At 31.5% G+C, this 26,985-nt stretch overlaps 1 protein-coding gene across 1 annotated transcript in view; it reads right to left on the minus strand.

Moving 5' to 3' along the window:
- Positions 1-26,141, minus strand: part of LOC137928708 (proton-coupled amino acid transporter-like protein pathetic) — an 87,778-nt gene extending 61,637 nt beyond the window's left edge. The window contains exon 1 of the mRNA XM_068771653.1: positions 26,036-26,141. The gene's annotated coding sequence lies outside the window, so the exon portion shown is untranslated. The remainder of the gene's footprint in view (positions 1-26,035) is intronic.
- Positions 26,142-26,985: the final 844 nt, after the last annotated feature.

The following is a 26,985-nucleotide window of genomic DNA, read 5'->3' on the forward strand; positions in this document are numbered from 1 at the left end:
TTTACGCTGACCTGATCAGGTTCTAACCACGCTCGACAGCTTAGTAGCCGAAGCAAGCACCACACCGATCAGCTACCTTAACATATTGCGTGTCGAGCTTTCTTAAAATCATTTTTTTAATGGTGATAAAAAAAAGACGCAAGCATGAGTCTATTGGTAAAAAACTACGGGTTCTATTCTCTGGATAACAGTGTTGAAAGATATGACTTCTCAGTTCGAACAATTTTATCTAATCTAATAACGCGTTATAACAGAAAAGCTTTTCCTTCTATTAGCACTAAATTGAAAGAAAAGTTTTTTTTTTACTTCATTCATTTATTATATATGAACTACTAGAAGACTGAGAATTTGGATCGCTTATACAATTCTCACTATGTGCATTAATTATAAAAGATTGCCACTGCTCACAAATAAGTTCTCAGAGATTGACAGATTCTTCTTGAAGCGTGGCGATTATGGTATAAGACTCCTTCAAAGTTATCTAAGGGGAACTCCTTTATGACCTGCAGTAGGCGTCTATACGCTGAAACGACTAAGTTAGAATTATGTAAAACCATATTCATAGGTAACATCAGAACTTTGTGGCTCCTCTCCTAAGAAGGGTCGTCAAACTTGTTACTGAGAAAAAGAAAAATTGAAATGGATTGAGTTGCTCGTATTTATAAAGTAAACTTTTTGAAACGACATTTTTAATTTCAAGTATATTGTCAAGCTTTACTTGTCTTTGCTAAATATGCTTACCATTTTCGACGGTCTATAAAAAAAAAAACTTATATCGAACAGACATAATGTAAAGATGATATTTATTTAAAAATATTAGTAAGGCATTATGAACGATTTTCTTTCATATAAAGGTTATGGAACATGGAAAGTTAAAGATTGCACTTTGAAGGTTTTCTTAATTAGTTTTTTATACTATTTTTAACCTTACATGAAAGACATTAATCAATATATTTAAAATAGATGTAATTGAACAGAATTAACACCAGAAAAGCACAACTTAACTCATTAGTTATACTAACGTAAGGATGCGTCTACATGAAGGCAAATTACTAGTTTACATATGTGATTTGCAAAGTAACATGTTCTTTTGTTTTTATGTTGAGGCTTGTTATTTACCCTCAGGTTTATCGCATTCATGAAGCATATATCACAATATTTTTGGAACAGGTTTTGCTGAGCATCTTCGAAAAGTTAAAGCATTGGTACTATGTACATTCAAAATTTTTTTTTATAAATAGTAATTTTTTTTCCTTATATATGGTAGGCATACGGCTAGCTTCGAAATGTTGGTCATGATTCTAAATTTACGTATAAAACAAACATATCGTGGAAACGTATGAAGACTAAATAAAATAGTTAATTTTAGATCATTATTAACCCAGTTAAAAAGAGATGTAAAAATAATAATGTTCAATTTCATATTGATAATGGTTTGATATGTTATTCATTGAAAGAAACCAATAAACATAATGTATTTTACTAACAAAAATATTCTTCTTAAATTTTTAAAGGATAGCAGCGTGTAAACGCATTTTGAAATTTCTCCTAAGTTTTTGCGGATCTCCAAAATTTTCTCATCTTTTAATTTCATACAATACAACAACCAAAAGTGTGTTATGTTATTATAAGTCTCGTCTACAGCAATATGCACAGTTACTTCTACTTCCGTTATAAAATTGTTTTTTTAAATGACGTGAGCTTATTATGATATCTATTTATGATGTCCTTGCGAATAGATTGTTAAATAAAAACGGACAACGGATGGTCTGCGCGAATTCAAGCATCTCGACAAACATTTGACCATCGAACGTTATACATGGTGTTTGGTTTTATGTGTCAAAGCTTTGAAGTGGTGACTGTATAGGTCAATCATCAATTAATCTATGATTTTAATAACAAATGGTTTCACAAATAATAAATAAGAAGAACGGGATTACTATATATTAATATAAATTATGGTTTACTATCAGTCTCTGCATATTTTGTGCTACTATAAATTATTGGCCTATCGCATTATAATAGAAACAAATAAATTTTTCAGAGTGATATATTTATTTATATCCATATATCATCTTGGTGATTAGATAGGGTTAAAAGCTTTTTATTGAGAATCTTTACATTCCCACCTTTGAAAATTTTACTCCCATAACTAATCAGCCTGTATTATCTTGACTAATACCGTCAATAACCTACACGTTTTTTGCAATGATGACTCAGTTTTTGTTTTTGTATGCGTTGTAGATTCGACAAAAAATAAAACTAAGTTTTCCGTGATCGTTTCTTTGTATTATGTGTCAATAAGGATATTACTGTAAAAGCTCTTTGATATTTAAAATCATCAATATATTTGTGTTGACCTCACTTACAGTAAGATATAGATTATAACGAATATTATTTTAAAGTTTTATTTCTAAATACACAAGAGTTAGATATGGAACTATATTGTTAGTCATTCTCAATAATTTTAATTTTATATTTAAATTACATTAGTGTATGTGAAATTGCTTTTAAAAAGTACGTTTTTATACGAAAATATGTAAGAAGGTTCTACACATTTGTATATATATTGTTTTTTTATTAGTAAAATTATTAATTTTATGAAACAAGTATATTACAAACTATCTTTTATGTTTTTAATATGTATACTGAAGGAAAATGTAAGACATTCTTGTTACAATTTTATAAATTTTTAATATTTATATGTAATGATACATCTTCCCAAGAATCTGAATTCAATAGATTAATCAGACTACAGATAAAATAGAAATCGACATATTTAGCAATAATTCTGGTTGTTATGAAAAACAAATCGATTCTACTTCGTCGTCTGTCGGTGAGATATACTATTTATTTATTGTATAAAAAATATTTTACATTGTACTTTGATTGTACCTTATTTTGTATAATATATGTTAATAAGTAAATAAATATTGTAACTTAAAAAGATTTAAAATATTTTTTTTTGTGAAACTCATTTTTTACGGAAATGGTTTGGTACAGAATGTTTCATAACTTTATACTTATTTTTAAGGATACTATAAAATTTTGTGGCAAAAAATCAAGCCCTAGTGCTTCACTAGATAATCAACACTATCTGATTATACAATTGTTGTATCTGTAACGTGGTATTGTAACAAGATATCAGCAGATATAGTAGATATATCAGCAGGTATAGTGACTCAGCACAGTTTGCATCTAATTTAATCAAAGTTATGGAATGTGAATGGGTTAACCATATTATTTGCTTTATCGCTTATTGTTCGGCGCACGGGATCGCCTTAGAAGCTTCAGGCTGCGTGATCCAGTGGATGAAGATAAAATACAAATGCGTTTTAATTTGTTTGCACCTCTTTGGACCTCTTGTTAATTGTAAGACAAAATAATAAAAATGCTAAACTTACTTTATTTATTTAACAGATCATTTTATTTAACATATCTTAAAATATATGACATGATCTTTTAAGCCTAGGAAGAGACCTGTGTCCAACGTTTATCGATGACTTTAAAAAGGATCTGTCCGCCTACGCCGCGCTTGTTAGTCCGTGGCCCCCACTCTAGAACTTTTAGGCCTTCTAACACAGAACAACCTTCCTCTATGTATCTATGTACTATAGCAGGTCCAGATTTCGAAGTTGAAGTAGCATTTTATGTTATACGATGATAAAGAATCTGACAGTCAAAATTTATACGTACTGAAATAGTTAGTAATTTAAAAAGTAAGTTTTCATGTTTAAACGCATTTTTAATTATTCTGTTGTTGATCACTACACTCATTAGTTTATTTACAAAGGTATATTTGAAGGAACGATTTATTAATTCTGAGGGTTGAATATACTGTGTCTCCCTACAACACGGTGCTTTAAGTACGCAATTCATACTACGCGATTTAATGTACTTTTAAAAATGTTTACTTATATTAAACAAGGAATTCTGTGACTTTTACATATATTTGCACGATTCATAATCAATTTCAGGTGTATCTAAATATAGTGCCTTTCGTGGAAAAATGGTTTCACGTTGATCTTCGATTTATACAACCTTTAAATATAATATAACCTTAAAACTTTTGTATACGCGGTGATTGATTATTGGTGTAAAAGGTTGAAGAGGTGAATGAATACCTCATTTGCTGTCAATAAACATATGGTACCTAAAAATCAAGAAGAGTAATAAATTACGTAATTTTATATTGCTCCGACACAGTTGGCGTAACATATTGCTCGACAAACTTTCCTAAATGGGTCACGATTATCAGTAATAGGCAGTAAGGAAGAGGAAAATGGCATGAAAATGTTTTCAAAAATCGGATCATTACGTATTAAAATCTTTAGGTTTTGTAAAAATAAATTAATATTAAATATTTCAGAGTAACTAATTTATATAAAATTATTAGAAATAAAATCAAAATTTTTGCAGGAAGCTAAGCAATATATTTACCCTTTTGAAGTTTTTACACCTATTTAAAATCACAATAAGTAAGAAAAGGACCAACATTCAGCCACTTCCGCACATGCAGTGGTAGTCATGCAATAAAATGCACTGCCCGCCAGCCCGCTGATAAATGCGTATGCTGCAAACATTCGAATCACACAACCGCCACCGCCAAATTACTCAACACGTGTTTCACCCCTCCACGGGGCATCTTCAGGAGTTATGTTACATCGATTAGCGCCAAACACAGAGAACAACTCTGATGTTGACTGTGATGATGACTCTTAGGATGGACTTCCGCGAGGTAACGCCTGATTTCATTAAATATTTAATCACAATATATACGGGATCAACGCGTTTGTTAGTTTCAAACAGACGGTCTGATTGCTGTAATAGGGTTGTAGATAGCAGTACGACGGTAGACTGTATGGCGTTGTTTATTTGCAAAGCTTGTCTCGGATAGCGGAAACCGGTTCATTTCACCTACAAACCCCAGCACTGGGTCGGCGAATGCGTGACGTAATCAGTCTGACTCACACGTCCTCTCACAGTGCTATACGTTATTTGAATGTCAATATCTAATTCAAACACAAATCGCGGTGATAATGATTTATATTGTGCTATTAAATGACATTTTTTCGGGAAAGTATTGAATTAAAAGAGACATATTACTGTAATGTTAATTGAACGCTTTTTAGAGACATACAATTTTATATTTCGTTATTAATTATAAATTTTTCAATTGTCTCAACCTAAGTCGCTATATTTCCGAGCGCCGCCTTGCCATAGAGCAGTGAGTCCTAAAGTGGTCTATATCGACCCCTAGGGGTCTATGACAACCTGCAAGGGGACTACGTCAGCGAAAAAAAATTTGGGGGTTCATGAAATGAAAATGGGTGTCGACAATATTGGATCTCAACACATACACTGATAGTACCTATTTACTTACATCATACTATCTTATAATATCAAAACATTTACATTATTTATAAAAGTACCTATGAAGTAAGAATAATTATATATGTTTATAAAATTGTGTAAGTTGTAGGATGTTGGTATTCACTTTGTGGTCGCAATACATTTTGAACTTGTAAAAACCTAATAAATGTATAACTTAACATGTGCTTTTACTTTAAGTTTTTAACACTACACTTCACTACAGTTAGAAATTTACAGGAAATCAATATCAGGTAAGTAGGGGGTCTACCCAACACGGAAAACATGGCAAGGGGTTTACGACACAAAAAAGTTTGGGGAACTCTGCCATAGAGCATCAAAGTCTAATCCTCCTATTTATCCAAGCCACGTTCATATACACTACATCTATCTCCTTTTATAAAAGTACACAGTAATCCAACAAGTTCTATTATAATAAATAGTAAAAACTTCTTAAGTGATTTTTCTTTCTCTTGCTCAAATAAATTAAAAAAAAATGTTATTACATTTAAGCGACAAGTCAAAGATATTAACATCCCTTATGATAAAACTAAAAATAAAAAGGAACTTTCGGAACGCAAATCTTTCTAACCAACTGCGCCATGTAATGTTGATTAAACACTTCTTGTAGAAACATAACTTATTAGGATATTAATTATTAGTTTTACAATTGTCTCAACCTCTCTTAGTGGCCATATTCCCGAGCGCTTTGTCATAGAGCATCGAAATCTATCCCTCCTATTTGTCTATGATGTTCCAACACATACACTACAAATAACAATCTATTGTAACGTTGCAAGTTAACGTCCCATAAATCTTAGTTAAAATTTTAACCAAAAAAATATAATCACGAGAAACGTCTCATAAATCGCAATACAGCAAAAAATTGTTCAACCCTTAGCGGGTAACGGTATATCTCAAGTGGCGTGGGGTCGTGGGAGCGTGCTATTGGTTTAACGGATCTTTGTTTTTATAACAAAAATTTCTATGCGCCCGCGCACCAGCGACAGCAGTTCACATTTGCCAGGCAGAAGGATCCAGGCCTCGGTCGCGTTCACTAGCTAGGTGTCGTCTCACGCACAGACGCACACTCTTTGTGTCGGTTGCGTTCACCAGCTATGTGTCTTCATACGCGCCGGGGCCAATTAGAATTTACGTTATAAATTCACGCCTTGGTCCTATTCATTCTCTGGGCATCATTTAGTTCACGCCACAACCTTTTCATCGTCTCGCACCCCAAGGGGTAAGTGTTGAACAAATATTATAAAGACATTAATATTAAGTAGCATTTATCTATAAGTTAGAGCTCAACATTTTGTCTGTGTCCATAGTTCTATCATTATGTATTCATTATTACTTTTTAATTTGTTTAATTGTTTATCTCTCCTATTATTGTTTTACATGCTTTACATTTTGTAACTCCGTTCTGACAGTAAACAATCACACCAACTGCTTTCGGTTTCTGCCCTTCCTTCGTCGCAAGCCATCTCGGGGTTTACTGTCAGCGGAGCAATTTGTACATATACTTATATATGTATATCATAACTGTGACATTTATTCACAGGTGCAAAGTTTATACTACAAGTTTTATACTGCAAGTTTTACGCTACGAGTTTTACATTGCAAGTTTTAGACTGCAAGTTTTACACTGCAAGTTTTACACTGCAAGTTTTACACCGTTGAAATTATATCACCATGCACCGGAACCGACACATACTGCAACCTACCGGCGCTCCCTGCTCTCGACTTGCTGCCGCCTGACCAGTCCTGGGAGATCGTGCGGCTGACCACCACCACCATCAGGGGAGTACCGAACTGCGGTGCAAAATTAGACCAGGCCAACATACTACTACCCTTAGTTTTATTAAATATATATATTCTTCTTTAAAACGGCACACTATATTGGATCTGAATTGGATCAAGATTGCATAGGCTTATTATATAGTAAAAGCGAAACATACGTACGTATAATACATTCACTGTTTGGTTAAAAAGGAACTTAAATAATGCAATTAATAGGCTAATATGTGAATTACATCTTAAGGAAGCGAGCACAAATTTTTTTCCGTTGATTTTTAATCCGGTTGGAAGCGGCTTTTCGGACATTCAATGTTCCTGGCATTTCAACTCACCAACTCACTGAGCTATGATGGTTACATTTGTTCGTTCTTATTCTGATCTGATGTCGTAGATAAATTCCGATTATAGCTCTATCTATAGCTCATTGGACGATTCTTATCTTGAGCCACCGTGTCAAATATTGTAAATAGACTTTCGTAGTCAAATCGAGGTTACTTATACACATTATAAATACAGATTTTAGCCATTTTTATACTATTAATGCTACTACCAAGAGTAAATAGTTCATTTACCGTAGTGCTACAAAATTGCATGCAAAATAAATGCGCTCAGTTTAACAAAAATGTATAGAAACGAATCTTGGTAGGTTTGAAAACACGTAATATAACTGTGATAAACTGTTAAGAAAATATAAGATAGGAAATAAATAAACACAATTTAAAATGTATTAGTTCTGTATTAAAGCAAGGGAATAAAAATGAACCGTGTGTGAACAAAGGAGGAATGAATAGATAACATTGAGATGGAAGAAAGAAAAGTATGGAAATAGGAAAATCTATTGACTATATTAATATAGTAACTGTTATCCCTGTGAACCCAGGATAAAAGAAGTACGAGAGACTCCAATAATGGAGACCATAAAAAAGCATTGCATGAACTTCCTCATCACTTGGTTCTTGACATATTTTACGACCGGAAATCATAAGACTAAGTAAACGAAATTATCTGGTTTTGTAAGTGGCGCATAAACTGTGATTATTCTCTCCTTGTTTTTTGTTAGTTTTTGTTCATATTCACTCTTTTTAAAGTGTAACTCTGGTAGTTTGTAATTAACAATCTGCTATATTTATGTTTTTCTTACTATCGATTTATTATCAATCCCATAGCTTTCTTAATAATGAATAACTACATAACAAAAAAAATATTTAATAATGTATTTCCGGGTGGTAATGTTTTCAAACATTTGCATCATATAACTATTGCATATATTACTAGCTGTACCCGCGACAACAACCGCGAGGAATTGAATAAAAAAAATATTTAGTTTTTCATTTTCGCTTAAGATTTTTTATAAAATAAAAGTAGCCTAAATTACTTCTTATTAAAACAGCTATTTCTCAGTATAAGTGCCGTCAAAATTGGTCCGAATTTTTCAGTTGTTCATTAGCCGGAACAAACAGATAGAAAGACAAACCCAAAATTTTAAAAATGTAATTTTTTTTTGCTTGGCAAAAATCGTTATTTTAATATTACAAACAGACACTACAATCTTATTTATTTGTATAGATTATTGTTATTACAGTTATACTAAAGTTTAACTGTTTCCTGTTAGTTTATTGTTTATTTAATCGAAACAAACATACGCATTTAGAATTGGTATGCATGACTTTGCTAAGGCTAAATCTAACAACATCATTGTCTTTTGGTTGTTCTTTGAGTGCGTGGGAGTAACCTTTATTCCAAGGTTTATTCACCTTATTTATATGATGATTAAAGGTTAAACATACTGACTTCAACACTTGAGTAGATAATGAGTCTGTTCTGAGTGTGTTAAGATTTGTTTATTTGAGTATTAAAGTATTTGAAGTAATTAAATCAAAGCGCAACTGTCGACGAAAAATCATTTCGCAATCATTGTGCAAGTTCTAATGTTGCTTGACATATTAAAGGATCATCATAATGATAAGATATTTTATGTATTATATTTATAATTAATAAAATATCGGAAAAAGAAAATCAGGACATAGAGACCTGTGGAAACTTGTCTAATACTGGTTTAAGGATTTAAAGGAACGACTCAACCTTCAACAATTAAGATAAACGACCAAAAAAGAGAAATATGAATTGTTACACAGTTTTTAGAACCTATCGCCTCAAAGGCCTAAGGTTGTTCAGTGGAGACCAGGAACCGGCAAGTGCATCTGAAGTCTACCCACAAGGTAGACAAAAGACTTTGTCAAGGTCACCGGAAGACGCTAGATGCAGACCGCATCCCACCGGTCTTCTTAGACATGGATTTCAAATGGCCTCTGCTATTGGGGGCATCATGTACTTTCCCTGTCCTGGATACATAGGGATAACAGTTACAATAAGTTGTTCAATAAATTTTCCTATTTCCATACTATTCTTCTTTCCATCTTAGTCATCTATTTATTCCTTCTTTGTTCATACCTCGCCTCACTTATGTCGCATTCCCTCAACAAATAACTACAGGTAATTTTGTTTGTTTGGTTCATTTTTATATATGTTCATTAGACATCTATGGAGGAGGTTCTATATTCGGCAGTTGAATTTTTACTTCTGAAACGACGATGAAGTCTCGTTTCAGGTTTCAGATGGTGTGGAAGTTAAATAAAACGTTGACCTATATAAAAGATTTCACTAACAAAACACAATCTCGAGTGTGCCCTCTGAACCATAAAAATATAACTGTGCGTGCAGAGTACGTAAAGCGAAGTCTAACATCTAGAGCGTGAACTTACGACGAGAACTCGCACTGTCACTTACTACCATCACTTATATCAGGGGTATGCAACCTTTTTAATCAATGGGCCAAAGTTATTTTTTATTGGATGATAATTAAAAGAAATTTTCGAAAATATACAAAGTTTAATGCAAAATAGAAATAATAACTATAACTGAAAAACAAATACACCCGAAAATTTTAATGTGATTTTTGGTATCGGTTTTTTGATACAGGAGTATATATAATACATACGCAGCTTTCTAATAGTGAATCACTCAGTTTTGAGGGGTGGTTAATTAAACAATTGTTTCGGTTCAGCATCTACCCTCTTTATTACATTTAACTTTAAAACAAAATATTGATAAGAGAAATTCGATAAAATAAATCCAACTTCACAAATGCCCCACAAACGTTAAAGGGACCGCTTGTTGTTCATCTCTGACTTATGGCATTTTTTTCAAGTGACTGGTCTAATCCATTCGTTATTGAAATTAATAAATAAAAAAATACATCATGTAATACATTAAACAGAACCGAATTTTGTACACAAAAATTATATATAATACATTCATAACCAATAAGAAAAACCGTTTTGCAATAAAAACCATTGTGTAAAGTTTTTTGAATAAAATCACAATATGAAACTACTTAAAACACATCAACAACATTAGCAAATTAATAAAAAATTGAACAAATAAAAATAGTCTAATAAATCATTGAGGGTAGTCTAAAATTAAATTCTCATTTATGACTGACTGCAATCTTTTTTAATGTTAGGATACTTAAATTACATTTATTTGGTCATAAATAAGGTGACGAAATAAAAAAAAAATCTGGTCTTAGACGTCGAATCTAATTCTAATAGATAAAAATATAGGAATTAAAAATTATTTGTCTGTATGTGTATTACAATATTAATAAATACAAAAAACCTCTCTCATGAACATTAAATTAGTACTAGAGATAAAGATAATACAAAATTAGATATTATTTTGTAGGCAACTATGTACGAGTACGGTGTTGCGATCATGGGTCGCGGTTTCAATTCCCGTGACGCAATATTAAATAAATCACATTTTATGCATTAATTATATAGGGTTGCCACAGCTCACACACAAGTTTTCAGAGGATGGGCAGCAGCGTTCTTTGCGTACCACAATACCACACTGCGATCGCCAAGCCTTCTGCCATACGTGACGATTATGGTATATCTCCTCGTATATGGGCTGCAACGACGATGTACGGCGTTACAAAATATTTCCATATTATGATTAAAATAAAACTCATGCAATAAATTAAAAAAAAAAAACTATTGAAAACAACTTTTTAATTTATATGACAAAGATAGGTGATGAATTTTTTTAAGTGATAAAAATAACCAGGACTTTGCTGTAAGCTCTTTTCTAATTTGGATACGTTTGATACTATCATCGGATAAATAAAGTAAAAAGCACTTTTTGTATAATTTATGTATAACGGCGAACTTAATGCCGAAGATATTCTCTAACAGTTAACCATTTGGGTAGTAGAGAGAAAAATTTATGAATATAGGTGAAGTAAGTAAATATCATTGAAGAAAATTAAAATAAAATTAACAGGAAAATCAAATTGAGAAAGAAAAGTAATTACTGACATAAAAAATACTTGCAGTAAATATCTTAATGCCTACTACTAACTGTAATTAAATTTAAATATTATATGTATATAAATATATACAAATAATAAAATCCAATTAACTTGATGATTCATTTATTTAGAATCTCAATTTTATTTAAGTTTCGATCAAATTGCATGAATTCTAAAAAAGTATATTATTTATATAATTATTATTATAATATATTTTAACGTATTATTGTTATTATGTTATTATTCAAGTAGGTTAGACTAAATTATTATTTACTTGTGCTTTTGAATCGCCGATTAATTTAACATTATAGGTAGTATGCTATCACCAGCTTGGAGCGCTAATCTTTTGACTTGAATAGTTCCCGAAACGCAAGTTTTGCTAGAGCAAATACCAGGCAATAATGAGTAAAATATTGCAATTTTTTTATCTTATGTTCAGTACGCAATGCTACAGTTGAGGCATTTATATGATCAAATTTGAAGACGCATGTAATTTTATAAATGGCAATAAAAATAATTCTAAACAAGAAGTTGCGGTCATTATCACGCTCGAAGGAAATAATCTCTTTTTACATAATATTAATTCAATCTATTCCGATACGTAATTAGATCTCATGTCGGTTTCGCGGTTCGCCATCTGATTTAGATCGAACGATATATTTAATACGAGTTAAAAAGTTGAAAATGAACTTACATTTATATGTAAGAAGTAATAATGAGTAATCATTTTAAGGTACAACCTAGAATCATTTGGAAATGGGTAATTACTTTAGGTGTAAGAGCTCGAGGTAATTAAAAGCAATAAATATACGGAATACCCTATCTAAAGAACAATTGATTTTATATATATGTATATATATATAATCTTTAAAAACAAAGCCATCGTTTTTAAAGATCTTGGAAATAAGCTTCATGTCTACGTAAGAGACTATACGGTACGAGGAGCTGTTCATCCAGCATACTCCGGTCCACATCCTGTAATCGAGACGACAGAAAAAGTTTTTAAGATAATTATGAATGAAAAGACCACCACTGTATCCACAGATCGCTTGGAACCAGCATTCACATTACAAGAAAGCAAAAATCCCACCCAGGAAGAAAGAATAAATAAATAAATAATTCCGGCAGACCAAATCAGGACGCAGAGTATAATTCACAAATTTTTAATGGAATCAGGCGTTACCTTGCGGAAGTCCATCATAAGTAAGAAAAGGACTAATATTTAGCCACTTCCGCACATGCAGTAGTAGTCGTGCAAAAAAGTGCACCGCCCGCCAGCCCGCTGATAAATGCGTATGCGGCAAACAATGCGAATCACACAACTGCCACCGCCAAACCATTCAACACGTGTTTTACCCCTCCACGGGGTATCTTCAGGAGTTATGTTACACCGATTAGTGCCAAACACATACTCTGTGCATTGTTTGCATTTTAATACTGCATGTGCGGAAGTGGCTAAATATTGGTCCTTTTCTTACTTAATTCACAAATGTTTACTGCCCATGAAACGGTCTATGGAGAGGAGTTATGTGGGCCATCCCACACGTGTCATATAAATTTATGAGTACTACGAATGACATATGAACGTCAGTGCGACACAACAAACATCGGTAGAAATAATTGCGTTCTGCAAATATTATTAATATTAATTGGAGCATTCCACACCCTCCTCAGGTTTAAGAACGACAACTTGAAAAACCGTTTTGAAAATAAAGTTAATTACATATTAAAGTTAATTATTGTTTATTATCTGTACCTACAGACTTAGTTTTATCAGAAGTTACTGACTGACCTATCTCCATTCATTTATCGGACTAACAGGCGCAGGCAAAAGTTTCATTCATACGTTGTTGATTTACTCAAAAGTCGATCTAAACGGTTTGACAGCTCGTTTTTGGTGAGAGTAAGAAAAAGACCAATATTTAGCCAATTCCGCACATGCAGTGGTAGTCATGCAACAAAGTGCACCGCCCGCCAGCCCGCTGATAAATGCGTACGGGGCAAACAATGGGAATCACACAACCGCCACCGCCAAATCACTCAACACGTGTTTCATCCCTCCACGGGGCATCTTCAGGAGTTATGTTACACCGATTAGTGTCAAACACAGAGTCACTGAGAGGAAGTGGCTAAATATTGGTCCTTTTCTTACTTAGGATGGACTTCCGCGAGGTAACGCCTGATTCCATTAAATATTAAAATTATTTTAATGTGTAGTAATTTGAATTTTGGAAACTGTTACAAGATATATAATGACGTTATGTATTATTTTTAAAACTACTGATTTTTGCATAGGGTGTACGGTACATTAATTGACATAAAAAAAGGTATACATTCACCTCACTTAAGGATTTATGCTTTCAACCAATCACCATATATGTTAATAATAATATTATTATTGTGGCATTAAATGGCGTTTATTACGAAATATTCAATGCGTATTTAGTTACGTGTATAAATTTAGTTTTATATCTTTTTTACGATCCCGAATCAATATGATAGAATTGAATGAATAATAATTTTATTTGCTATCAATTTTTTTATTTTATAATTTAGCTGTCACGACGTTGAACAATTTTAATAATCATAAATAAAAGAAATCATTTGTTTTTTTTGTTTAATTCAACGTCCATTCTGTCACGTGGATAAATGCGTGTTTTAAACACCAGCACGCAACAACTGGTATCCATTTTATCCCTCCTATAACACGGTACTTTTATAACGCGATTTTATGTCTTTTGTGTAGCAATTATTTTATTTAACATTCTCTTAGTTTGATACAATATATTCCCGTTATCGAAATTACTTTTTACAATCAAACGTTGTCAAATTGTCTAAAGTAAAAAGTCTTCAACTTACATTAATTTTAACATATCTCTACTTAATAGAGTTGCAGTTGATTTATTTGTGTATATTCTATCTTCGTTCTCGGTTGAAATCTATTTATCTATCATGCATTTGTAACGCCAATACGATAATCCTTGTAATGTTGAAGAGTTATTATTTTCTCCTACTTCTTCTTTTCAGCCGATAGACTCCCACTGCAAGGTACTGGTCTCCTCCAAAGATCTTTTTTTAACTTTTTTGCTACTGTATTTTTTTATTTTATAGGTTTTAATTGATTTTTTTTACTATGTTTAGTGTTTTAGGGAATTTCTCGCTCTCCCCTATCGTATTTATGGGACAGGGCAATACAATATTTTTTATAATATATAATATCCTTTATTAAAATACTTATTTAATTTTACAATTTAACAATTTTTGCATATTTAAATAAGTTTCTATATTGTTTATTTTAGCTTAATTTATTTCACATTAGTGATTTTTTTCCTATTCTTTTAATTTTTTCACCCTTTTTTTTACCTTTATTCCTATTAATTACGTCCGCAATTATCTCTCTGAAACGTTTGAGGATAACAGGTCTGTCTTCGTCATTGTTCATCAGTGAGGCGATGCTGTCATCACTAATATTTTTTTCTAGTAGGAGCTCGGAATGGCATCGGAGTCATCCGAATACGGGAGAGTTCACCACCAGTTACACCACGGTCTGGTTCATTCTTGGCTCACAGAAGTAAGAAGGACTCTACATGAGTTTAAACCTGTGAAGGTACTCCGAGAATCTTCCGTGCCCCATTAACATTGCCCCTAAGATCGCTACAATGACTGGCTACCTGCATCCAGTTCCCTTCTAATTATGTTGTCGATTCACATAGTAAATGACCTATCTACGTCGCGTACCACGATGTCGATAGAACAAATTATCACTAGGTTAACATAAATTTGAACTTATTTCCAAAAGAAACTTGCCATGACACATGGTACGTTATGTATGGTTACGTTCGTATCTCAATATAAGATATAAAAACATGCCCAAAAATAAATTCTCGTAATACATATTGTCTTTTATATTATATTCTTGAATTGTTTAATATGAAACTTTCATAATATTACCATAATGGGTGAGAGGCTTGGCATTTCAAGGTTAACAAGTTACGTAATAAAAACTCGAAGCACAAGTTTTTCGTAACGAAGCAGAAACAAAAAAAACTATGTAACATATTGTTTATAAACATTCACTAAATTTAGACCGGTTTCTATATTTGTTTTCGTAAAAACATATGTAATGCATTGAAATAAAAATAGTAATTGAGAATATACTGACTGTACTTATTTTAGTCATTACATTTTATTATATTCGTATTGTTAATTCATCATTAACTTATAATTATTGGAAAATCAAATTATTAAATATTTATTATAAATTTTATATTCTTTTTTTATAAATTTCCCAAGTAAAATTTTTAAGTAATTAAAACAAATATCACCAAAATTATAAAAAAAGTAATTTATTCAAGACTTAGCAAAAGAATAACCACTTAATTTCTAATTTTATTAAATATAATTAGCATAATTTATAGTCAATAAATTGATAAAAATAATGATTAATTTTTAGAGTAAAAAAAACGAACGAAATTTTTTAAATAATGGTGTACTGTGTTTTATTATAAGTTGACGGAAAATGCTTGTTATTACATAAACGAATACATTAAACTACTATTTACAAAATTCAAAATGCATATTAAAAGCGGATATCTAAATCATAAGAAGTCGTGGCTATATTAAATAAAGTGTATATGTGTCAATCTGGGTTAAAATTTATAAAATGATGTGTTATTGTGGAGTTTCTTCCTGTTACTTCTCCACAACTATAACATTGCGTAGCGGAGTCAAAGATAAAATAGATTAAAAAAATAAATAGATAATAAGAGTTCCGTTAAATTTTACAGAGTGGAATTAATTATTTTTTACCTTCATCTTTATAGTTCGAAATAATACCATCAACGTGACCACTTATGAAACAAGCCTATCGCAAAGAAACATTGCAGACATTAATATATTGTTAATTAAAATTATTTGCTATTAGCCGCAATTATGTAAATGTATGCAAAAGTAAACTTTATAGATATCGTATATTTAGGTTTTAGGCACAAATTACCATAGTCATGGCCGTAGAATGTTTACTAGTTTCTGGTTTCTTAGTCATATCCTATATACTCACGGCTACTTAGCCGTTAGCACTTGCTAACGAGATGTTACGTAATGAATTTTGAATTTAGAAACAATTTTATTTGTTTTTATTTATGTACACTTTTTTACATCATAGACAATAAATAACAATTCATATGGTACAAGAGGTCTTATCACTCGAGGTGATTTCTGACAACAATATGCGTTTAGAAAATAATAGTATGGTAGCAAATTTATCATCCTCCACAAAGATACTAGATCTATGTTTACAATATATATATATATATATATATATAATTTTTAATTATTTTATAATAATTAAATATATATATATATATATATATATATATATATATATATATATAATCTGTAAAAGAGTGTATACTCTGTGATCTAAAAGTAACGTGAAATCGAAATTTAAAAATACATTTACTGAGCATAAGAAAGGTAAATAATTTTTTTTCACAGGTGGATAGGGACTGTTGACATTTGCCTTGTGTTTGTTAAAAGCTGGAATATCATTTGGTTCACCTAAACCATTTTGAAGGATGTTTTGTGTCTCAAAAACGTTAAGGCTTGATTGGTCGATGTCATACTGCTTTGGTTCGATGCGTTTTTTTTCCAAAAACTCGTATAAACCATCGTATTCGTATATTTAACCCCATGCGACTCATTACAACTCAATAAACTCAAAAGGCCAATGCGAGGACGTCGTTTTGACACAACCGAACTGATAAAAACCGAATCGAAGAAGGCCTTGAAGGCTATACCAGAAAAAAAATTATTCCGATTATTTCGAAGGCAAGGAAAGAACGTTAGACGTTTTATAGGACAGGAAAGAAATTTACTTCGAAGAATAAATAAAGAATTTACATTTTATAAACAAATTCACCTTACTTTTGGATCACAGTATTATATCGTTTTTGTCCAAAACTGTAGAACATGGGTATCGAAGAATATCAGTCGAGATCGTATGGATACTTTCGAAATGTTACTAATTGAATGTACTGTAAATTTAGTGGAGTTTATTCCGCACCAACAGGTTTACCCTTCGCTATTTCGTAATAAAAACTAGGCTATCTACTATCTGCCTATTTCGAGTACTGGAATTTTCCAGACACATATCTAAAAACAATTTCTAGTATCTCGAACAATTTAGGATGTTTCGAAAAGTCAAAGGCAAATGTCTGAAAGTCAAGTTAGTCGAATTAAATCAGCACAAAACTTGACATAATTTTTTTTGGTGCGTTGCACAAAGTTAAAAACCAGCACATAGTCATCGTTTAAGCTATAAGACATACACAACTTGTCATAAGCCTTTTCCATTGATTTACAATAGGAGCTGCTCAAAGTACGACTTCATCCAACGTTTTCTTAACATCTAAAATTCGTCTGTACGTGACGTCATACGCTACTGTTGTCGGTTCTACAAAAACCTTAAGGCCTATAATAACCCGAAAAAATTTAGATATTCAGGGGATAACAACTTCAGCAATGAAGATTTGAGAAGGGAGAAGCACTGAATCTATGTATAAGTCTATTATGTGAATGCCGGGTAAAGAGAAAACGAAATCATTTATAATTGAATAGGTTGATGCATTCAAAGGCATGTTACGTTTCCTTACATGTAACATAAACTTGCATTCAATATTAATGAATCGACTTTGTGATTAGAGTTTTCTCAAGTATATTTCTAATTAGGTGGACCTATTTAAATAAAATGTATATATTAGTGTAGATTTTTTTTAGATTTATTGTTAGATTTTCTTTTATAAAAATAAAACGTAAAAATGTCGAATGAATTGTTTTGACTACTGTATTCAGGATACTTCCGGCTATCGGAATGAAATGGCATCATGTTTTATTAGTATGTATGTACGAAATTCACTGGTAATTATAAACGCATTAAAATACCTACTCATTTCGAAACCAAAGTCCTGATATGCTATATGCGTAGTCATTCAAATCTCAAAAGTGACAAGAATGTATTAGAAAGTAACACGTAAAAACAAATATTTGTGTGTAAGCTAATAAATTCACTTACCAAAGTTACTAAGTGATTATGATTCTTAATTAACTTAAGTAAAGTTTTGTTTAAGTGTAGTTTAAGTGTTAATATACTCTAAGAACATTTATAACTTTTAATGCTAGTATAACTTAAAATATTTAGTGTTATGTTTTTAAATAAATGACACAAAAAATATTTCGAAGTATAAATACGAGAAAAAAATCTTCTCTCTTGTACATTACTTCTTGTAACGTAACTATGTTGATATATTGTATACTTTTTTTAAAGCCAATTAATTTTAAAACACATTTTGAAATTGTGTATATATGACATTCAAATTATTTATGATTATTTATAATAATTAATAACATCGATTTTAATATCCCTTCAGAGATACATAAAATAAACGCACATTTTTATTACTACACACATTGTTTTCAACCTTTATCTGTCAAACAAGTTTTGAAAACAGGTTAAGGTAAATAGCATCCACTGTTTCCTATATAATTTTAGAAAAAGCCTTAAAGTGAAAATTTACTTAAAACTGCGTGGATTTCAGAGGTAAATCAATATTTACCAAAAAAAAAAATAATTTTTAAGTTATCTTTATTAAACAAAACATCGTCTTTTGTTCTACTTGTATGCGTAAATCTTTACAATCTAACTGCAACCAAAATATTATATTTCTTAAATGCACTATGAAAGAAAAAAAACTTAAAGGTTATTTAAGTAACTTATATAAACAAAATGTAGATTTTATTTATATTTTATTTATATTTAAATGCAATAAGTTGATGTCGAGGATATCAGGAATACAACATAGGTTTATACAGAAAAATTTTCCATATTATTTTACTACAATAAAGTTCGTACACATATATGAAAATTATAAAAAAAAAACCTTAGAACAGTAGGTACGGTACCGAGCGATATATTTTGCACATCGACCTTTGGAAAGAGACAATCGGCTAATTACACCCTCACTACTTATGTGACTCACTACTGTGTGTATTTTTGTTAGTTATTGTATTTCGTGCGATAAAGATAACGCTCTACGAAGCCAAAATAAGTCGATTGTCTCTTTCCAAAGGTCGATGTGCAATATTTATCGCCGCGTTCTGTACGTAATTTTGGATTTTTGTGGAGAATATTTAATGTATCAGATCTTAAATAATATATTACATATATTATAAAATATATATATATTTCAAAGTTCATTGCGGAACCCTATTTTAACAATACTATTGAAAAAAATAAATAAGTAATTAAATTACTATTGTAATTTTCCATTCGTCTACAAGGACAAAAAATCCAAGTGTCACTTTTACTTTCATAAAGTTTAAATTAAGAGAAACAATTATAGGACTAAATACGGTATCCTGGAAGGGTACTTTTAATGTTATCATAAGCAATCAGTGGTAAAACTTTAACCAGATTTAGTGAACTTATATTTTGATAGTTCAAAAGATCAATGCCTCACTGTTTTACCAAAGCAAGTGGTTTCTCCTTAATATTTTAACCATATTGGCGTAGTGAAGCAATTAAAAAAACACAACAACAAGCGAACTAGAATCATGAGAGAGGTGTGTTGTTGTTTACACTGCCACATCTTTCATTGTTATATTCAAGTATTTATTTATTTTAACCCGCAATAGCAGATGTGTTCTCACATGAGTGATGAAATAGATCACCTCCTTGTCAAACACAGTTACAAGAAATTTCATCGATATAGGCTTCGAGAACACTGGATTGATATGTACGATTTTTGCTTTTGTGAGATGTAACTGCGACGGAAATTTCCATCTTAAATAATATATATTTATACTGTGTACTATTGTTATAAAATCAACCAAATTATTAGGCTAATCAGATGTATCTTCTTATATTTAGTTAACTAGTTTTTAAAGTAAAATTAACCTAATTAAATTAGTACAAAGACTGTCTGATAAAGTTTTAATATGAACATTAGTAGCCATTACCACTAATACTGCCATAAGCCACATCTTTTTTTCTAGATAAGCAAATGTTTATATGAAAAGTTTTCATGCGTTTAAACCTAAAATGTGAAATTAAATATCTTAACAGCTTGAGAATAGAAAAAATAATATTATTCATAGCAAAATACACAACGAATAAATAATTTTAAGTTACATAAAAAAGAGAAAGGTCATATCTATTAAATATTGCTTGGAGGTCATTTATTGTTTTTAACCTGTTTTTTAAATTAACACCAACGAGTTTATAACCTATAAAAGTTTTTTTTTTCTTTTTAAAGGCAACAATTTTTATAATTCGTACATGAAAAGTGGTTCCTCTGGTGTCTCGATTGTTTTCGTTCTTTATTTTAAAGGTTACGTTTTAAATTGCTATAATCTCATAGCTGTGATTATTAAACTAAAATTTTAATATACCACTATTGTCTAGATGTCTACATTTTATAATAATAATATTAATATTTATTACCCGCATATCCTTGACTATAAATTTTATATATGCCTTCTTCATTTCTATCACTGTTTTTATCATCTGTCATCATCGCCAACCTTTACGATGATATCCTTGATGATTTCCATTCTAGCAAGCGCTTGCACCAGACATCTTGTTCTCCGGAAACACAACACAGTCCTCAATTATTCGATGGACCTGCTGATAATCTTTACTGATGTACTTCAATAATCCAAGGGTTCAAGGGCTCTTAAGAGACAATGCACAATAATGCAAAGGTGCTGGTGATAATCTTAATTGACTGGCCCCAATGTTCTGGAAATGATTCTAATTAACAGGTCTAGATGAAATAATCATCTCGGTGATGACTTTAACTGACAGTCTTTAATGATGAAATCATCTTACTGTTGTTCTTAATTAACAGTTCTAAATGATCCAACGGTGTAAGTGATCCTAATTATCAGTTCACCATGATCCAATGATTGTCAATTAATAGTTCTTAATGATCCAATGGTTCTAGTGATGAGCAGCAAGAACGCCTTCTAGATCTCTATTTTTTTATCAACGGCTAAGACAAATATCGGTAAACGTGCACCCTTATACAGGATGTTTGACCTCCAAAATTCATATATTAGTGATATTGATATATTCTCGTGCTCTCTCGTATCTTTTAAAAGACAATTTCGTACGAAATTATTGAGTACACATAATACAATTTAAACCTCATTGGAACGTGACGGCTTGCTGTAACTCGTAATTATTGCGGTGTGATATGCAGAATGCGCGGGATTTTTTATCCTTGTTTAGTAATGTTTTTATTTGTTTTTAATGGAATCAGGCGTTACCTCGCCAACTTGACTCTGTGTTTGGCACTAATCGGTATAACATAACTCCTGAAGATGCCCCGTGGAGGAGTGAAACACGTGTTGAGTGATTTGGCGGCGGCGGTTGTGTGATTCGCATTGTTTGCCGCATACGCATTTATCAGTGGGCTGGCGGGCGGTGCATTTCATTGCACGACTACCACTGCATGTGTGGAAGTGGCTAAATATTGGTCCTTTTCTTATTTATTTGTTTTGTCATTGTTTGACTATAAATCATTAAATGTTCTTAGTGAGATAGTTATAAGGTAACAATTTTAATTAATTTTATATTTAAAAGTTTCTAAGTTTGTACTTTCTTACTGCCTTTGTTATTGTTTATCTCCAATAAAGTAAATAAGTAAATAAACACCACCTAGAGGGTGCTCGTGTTATGTTGGCGAAAGATGATGGCTTTTTTTATTAGCATTTACTGATTCCGCGGTTTAAAGAAGCAGAGCGTTGAAGGCGTTTAACCTATATCTCTTACCTTTAAGCTTTGGGCCAGACAAACAGACCTACTTTACTTAATTTTATTAAGGCATCAATTCGTGATGTCAATGCACTTCGTCGCCACTTATAATCTTTAAATAATTTATTTATCATTTATTAAATGTAATTACTTTATTTGTATATAAATATAGGTGATGTCATTAAGCATACATTATCTGTAATTATTCGTGTTAAGTAATTTGTTTTAAATTTTCACATGTTGAATGTTTACATTTGTGTTTATGTATATATAGGTACCGCTGTCTGCATCAAGCTACTTTCCGCGATCTTGAATCATTTGAACGTGCACCAAGAACATGCTTACCCTTACCTCGTCTACTGGCTTGAGGTCGCATTTCGAGAATCTTTCGGCCCAAATGAAAAAAGACCAGTGTTTCGTAACAGGTGTGCCATTGCACATTAGTGTGCAGTAAGTCGGATACAACTATGGCCCAGTAAATATTTATTTTTCAATTTTTCATTACACATATATTGTTTTTGTGACGCAGTGAAACTTTACGTTCATTCGTCTCTCGAATTTATCTTTCAGTGTCCCACGAAATTTCATGAAAGATTTTAGTGTGCCTAAGATGAGAAAAGGTTGCGAAGCACTGATTTAGACGAGCATTTGTTAAACGTCAGTGACTTTTATTCGTCCGCGAAACTCCTCATTTCTAATTCGATTCCCTTTTTATAATGTATTTGTATAATTGTGTAAATAACTATTGTAAGGATATGTAGATTTTTAAATATTCGTCGACATTTGTACACACGTGATGACATCATTAGCCCGATAATTTCACTATCTTACAACCTATATATGGGGTATCATAATTATTCGAGTATTTAACACAGATCTTTAGCAAAAATTAATTTATTTAAATAGTAAAACATATGTTTATAAACGTATTCAATACTACAATAATACAGAATTTTTATTTCTAATATTTTGCACATATAGCTGTGTATGTGTATACTTTCGTATATATAAACATATACGTTAATTTTATGAGTTTATATGAATATTTAGAATATTATAAATAGAAACGCAATTTAAAATTTATTCATAAAATAACCTACAAAGATAATGAAACCACTTTAGCTGCGATATTTTGATAATTCTTTACCCATTGGTGTATAAATCGAATGCATATGACATTTAATAACAACGCCTGTTTTTGAAAATAGTTTTCAAGGCCATATAAGTTTGAAAAAAGAATGTCTATTTGTGAACTAACAACAACGCGGCATTGCATCGGAATTTGAAATGCAAAATATTGCGCAGTACAATGTTTGTATTCAATAGACTGATATTAAATAAATTTCTGATTTATTCAATTCAAAAGCAGTGATACAATAAGCATTGGTAAAAATAATTTTGTTATATAAAATCTCGAAGTGAAATGCCATAAAATTGTGACTTTTTGGAAAATTAAAAAAAAATAATAATTACCTTTTAATCTGTGCGCGTTTGACGTTTGTTCCTTTGAACGTAATACGTTTGATAGTTCGAGTGCTGCAAATTATTTTCAAAATATAAAGCCCGTCTGTCAACGGCTGCATTGGTTAGTTATTTTCTTTTTAAAAATGGAATAGGCCAATAACAATATAAAGTCTAATGGAAATATATATAATTAAAAGGTCTATAGATATATACATTCACTAAAAATGTATGAACCTTTAACTGAAGTATATCGCATAATTTAAATTTAAAATAGTATGTCCAGTGGTAAAATAAAGCTGTAGATGTTGGAAATAATTGAGAAATACTTCCAAACTATATGCAACTGTCATCATTAAGTCCACTACTGAACATAGGCTGCTCCCATATGACTCCGTTAGGAAGTAGCCTGGATCAAACATTTTCCGTCGACCTTAACGTGGTCATCAATCCACTTTGGGGGTGGTCAGGCGACCACGTCTAGACACCATCATTCCAGAACCATAAGGTTCCAGCGGCCATTAGATTTGCGCTCTATATGGCCTGCAACTTCAATTGACCAATTCACTAGGCCAGGGGTGAGCAACCTTTTTAATCAACGAGCCAATACAAATTTAAAAATTATTTGACGGGCCTCACATATAGAAACGCTTTTTAATAATCTACGAAACTTTATTTATAATAAACATTAAAATAATAAATGTTAAATTAAGTAATCTTTTCTTATATAAATTCAATACAAATAAACCGCGAATTTGCGTCGTAATGCATATTTGATCAAGTACCTATATGAGTAAGAGACATAAACATGTTAAAAGAGCCACATGCGACTCGCTGGCCGCGTGTTGCTCTTCCCTGCACTATTTCGGTTACTTTCGTTGGTCTACGGATATCCTTATTCTTAATTCAAACTCGTTGAAATGTTAGTATTTGTTTTAAAACACATTTTCATTGTAAATTTATTTTAGAGAACTCATTATTTATTTGATATTTAATTCAATAATTAAATTAATAAAACTAAGGAAGCATAAACGATATTGTGCAGCTAGTTAGATTTCTGATATATTATTTATAATTTGGCTTAGTAGATATAATGAATGAAAACAAATTTTCAACGGTCACTGATTCAATGCCCTTGAGTATTGTTAGCAAATTTCGTTAGACCATTGCAAATTATCTAACACGTTGTGGCGAATTCAGTCGCATGTGCACGAGTCCAAAACATTTTTTTACATCTATAACAAATTTATTTTCCGAGATGAAAACCACTTCGATAGCAAATAACTACTGATAAATATATCATTGATAAAAACTTAGAATATGTGTTTGAATTTGTTTATCAATAAAGACAGCAAAAGATATAGTCAAGGCCACGAGGATTCGCTGGATACCTATAGACGAAGAGAGAAAAAAACTTGTCTGTAAAAAATTTCTATAAATATTTGTATTGAAGCTTTAATATTAGCCTGAAGCAATATCCAGGTAATATAAAATATTCATACCAAGCACTGCATTTGTACTATGTAAATATTTACGTGATCCAAACATGACATATGTGTTTTGTATATTTTATATTAGAATTCGTGTACAATCCAATTGTATTCTTAAAATGATCAATTTAAAGACCAATTTTCCTTAAAATTAATTTAACCACACGAAGGCTTATATTTAATAACGGATAGATACAATTTACTACGATTGTGATACTATATACGCAACGTTGCACTTTCCGACTAGCAAACATTGGCTTTGAATTTTATGATCTAATACAACGGGATAGAGTTTAATTTATATGTGCAACGCACACGGACGTTACCACAAATCTATCACACGACATCAAATAAATGGCCAAGCGCAACCTTTCCCAACGTAACCGGTTGAAAACTTGCGGTCTTTTTGATTAACCATCTGATACAAATAAAATTCGCGATGATTCCCTTACAAGGCAAAACTTTTTCAAACAATACCGTATTTACGTAGAGTGTACATATATAGTTTTCATATAGGAAACAAAACAAAAATATTTAAAATTAAAAACTAAATAAAAACGTCACTGTCAATAATAACTGTCCTAAATTTCGAAGCAAGAAGTTTTCAATTTCAATGTTGACATAATAAATTCGTATTAAATTACGATAATATTTACACCAAAAAAAGAAAACATAACTAATTAAGAATTAAATTATTTTTAAAAAATAAATAAGCTATAATCTACTTACGTTCGATAATTAAAATCTTATGTCGAAATCCTCTATCTATGCATCACTTTCGAAAGTTCAATTCAAGCCGGGCGATTGCGAGACCACGTGCGTTGCTTCGGACCGACTGTGCGACACTGCAGTATTCGCACAGCTGCGCATACGCAAGCGAGCTGCGGCGCATTGGTCGCGGACAGAGCCGTCACTTACATCCCAAACCACCGTCAACACGAAATAATTTTATACCCTTCTCTACTGGACTTAAAACAATGACTTGAAATAAGGCTCCCGAAGGCTGCCTATCCTAGCCACTACATTGCCGCTCGTAATTAAGACAACTTTTTTAAAAATTGCTTAGTGTAATTAAAGCTAGCTTTTATAAGGTCGCATGACAATATCGGCATAGATGGACCGACGATACAGTCAAGATCGTGGGAAGTCACTGAACGAGTGGGCGTCCATAGATGGACATAACGTTTAGCCAACGCTTCAAGAGCCTTCAAGAGATTACCGAGTACAACTCCATGACTTGTTTCCACTATTGCAAGCATGGAGATCGCACGAGAAATTTTCCCAAGAAACGACATAATACATAGAAGTAATATTAAATCGCCGTCACAAAATTTGTAGACTTCTGATTTTTTATAGAGAAACTTTGGTAACTCTACTGAAACACCCGAAAAATAAAAAAGAGAAAAAAGTTCAAAATATCTATATTCTTTTCATAATTTACATGCACTTTTAAATGGTCAGTTACTATAACATTACATTTAGTAAGCTTCCTCCAGTTCCGAAAGCTAATCTACTAAGAGCCGACCAGAAACTCAATCGTTGTTATTTTTAAATGAAATATCACAATTTTCCAATTTTTGATATACACATTATATTATCAACCATGTAAATGAGTCAACAAAACAAATTCCACGTATTTCGATCAACCAAAAACTCTTGCATGCATAAGATTTATTTAA

Source organism: Battus philenor, unplaced genomic scaffold, assembly GCF_028537555.1.
Source record: "Battus philenor isolate CCGP_79_NKW_IND1 unplaced genomic scaffold, ilBatPhil1.0.hap1 SCAF_4, whole genome shotgun sequence".
Lineage (NCBI taxonomy): Eukaryota > Metazoa > Arthropoda > Insecta > Lepidoptera > Papilionidae > Battus > Battus philenor.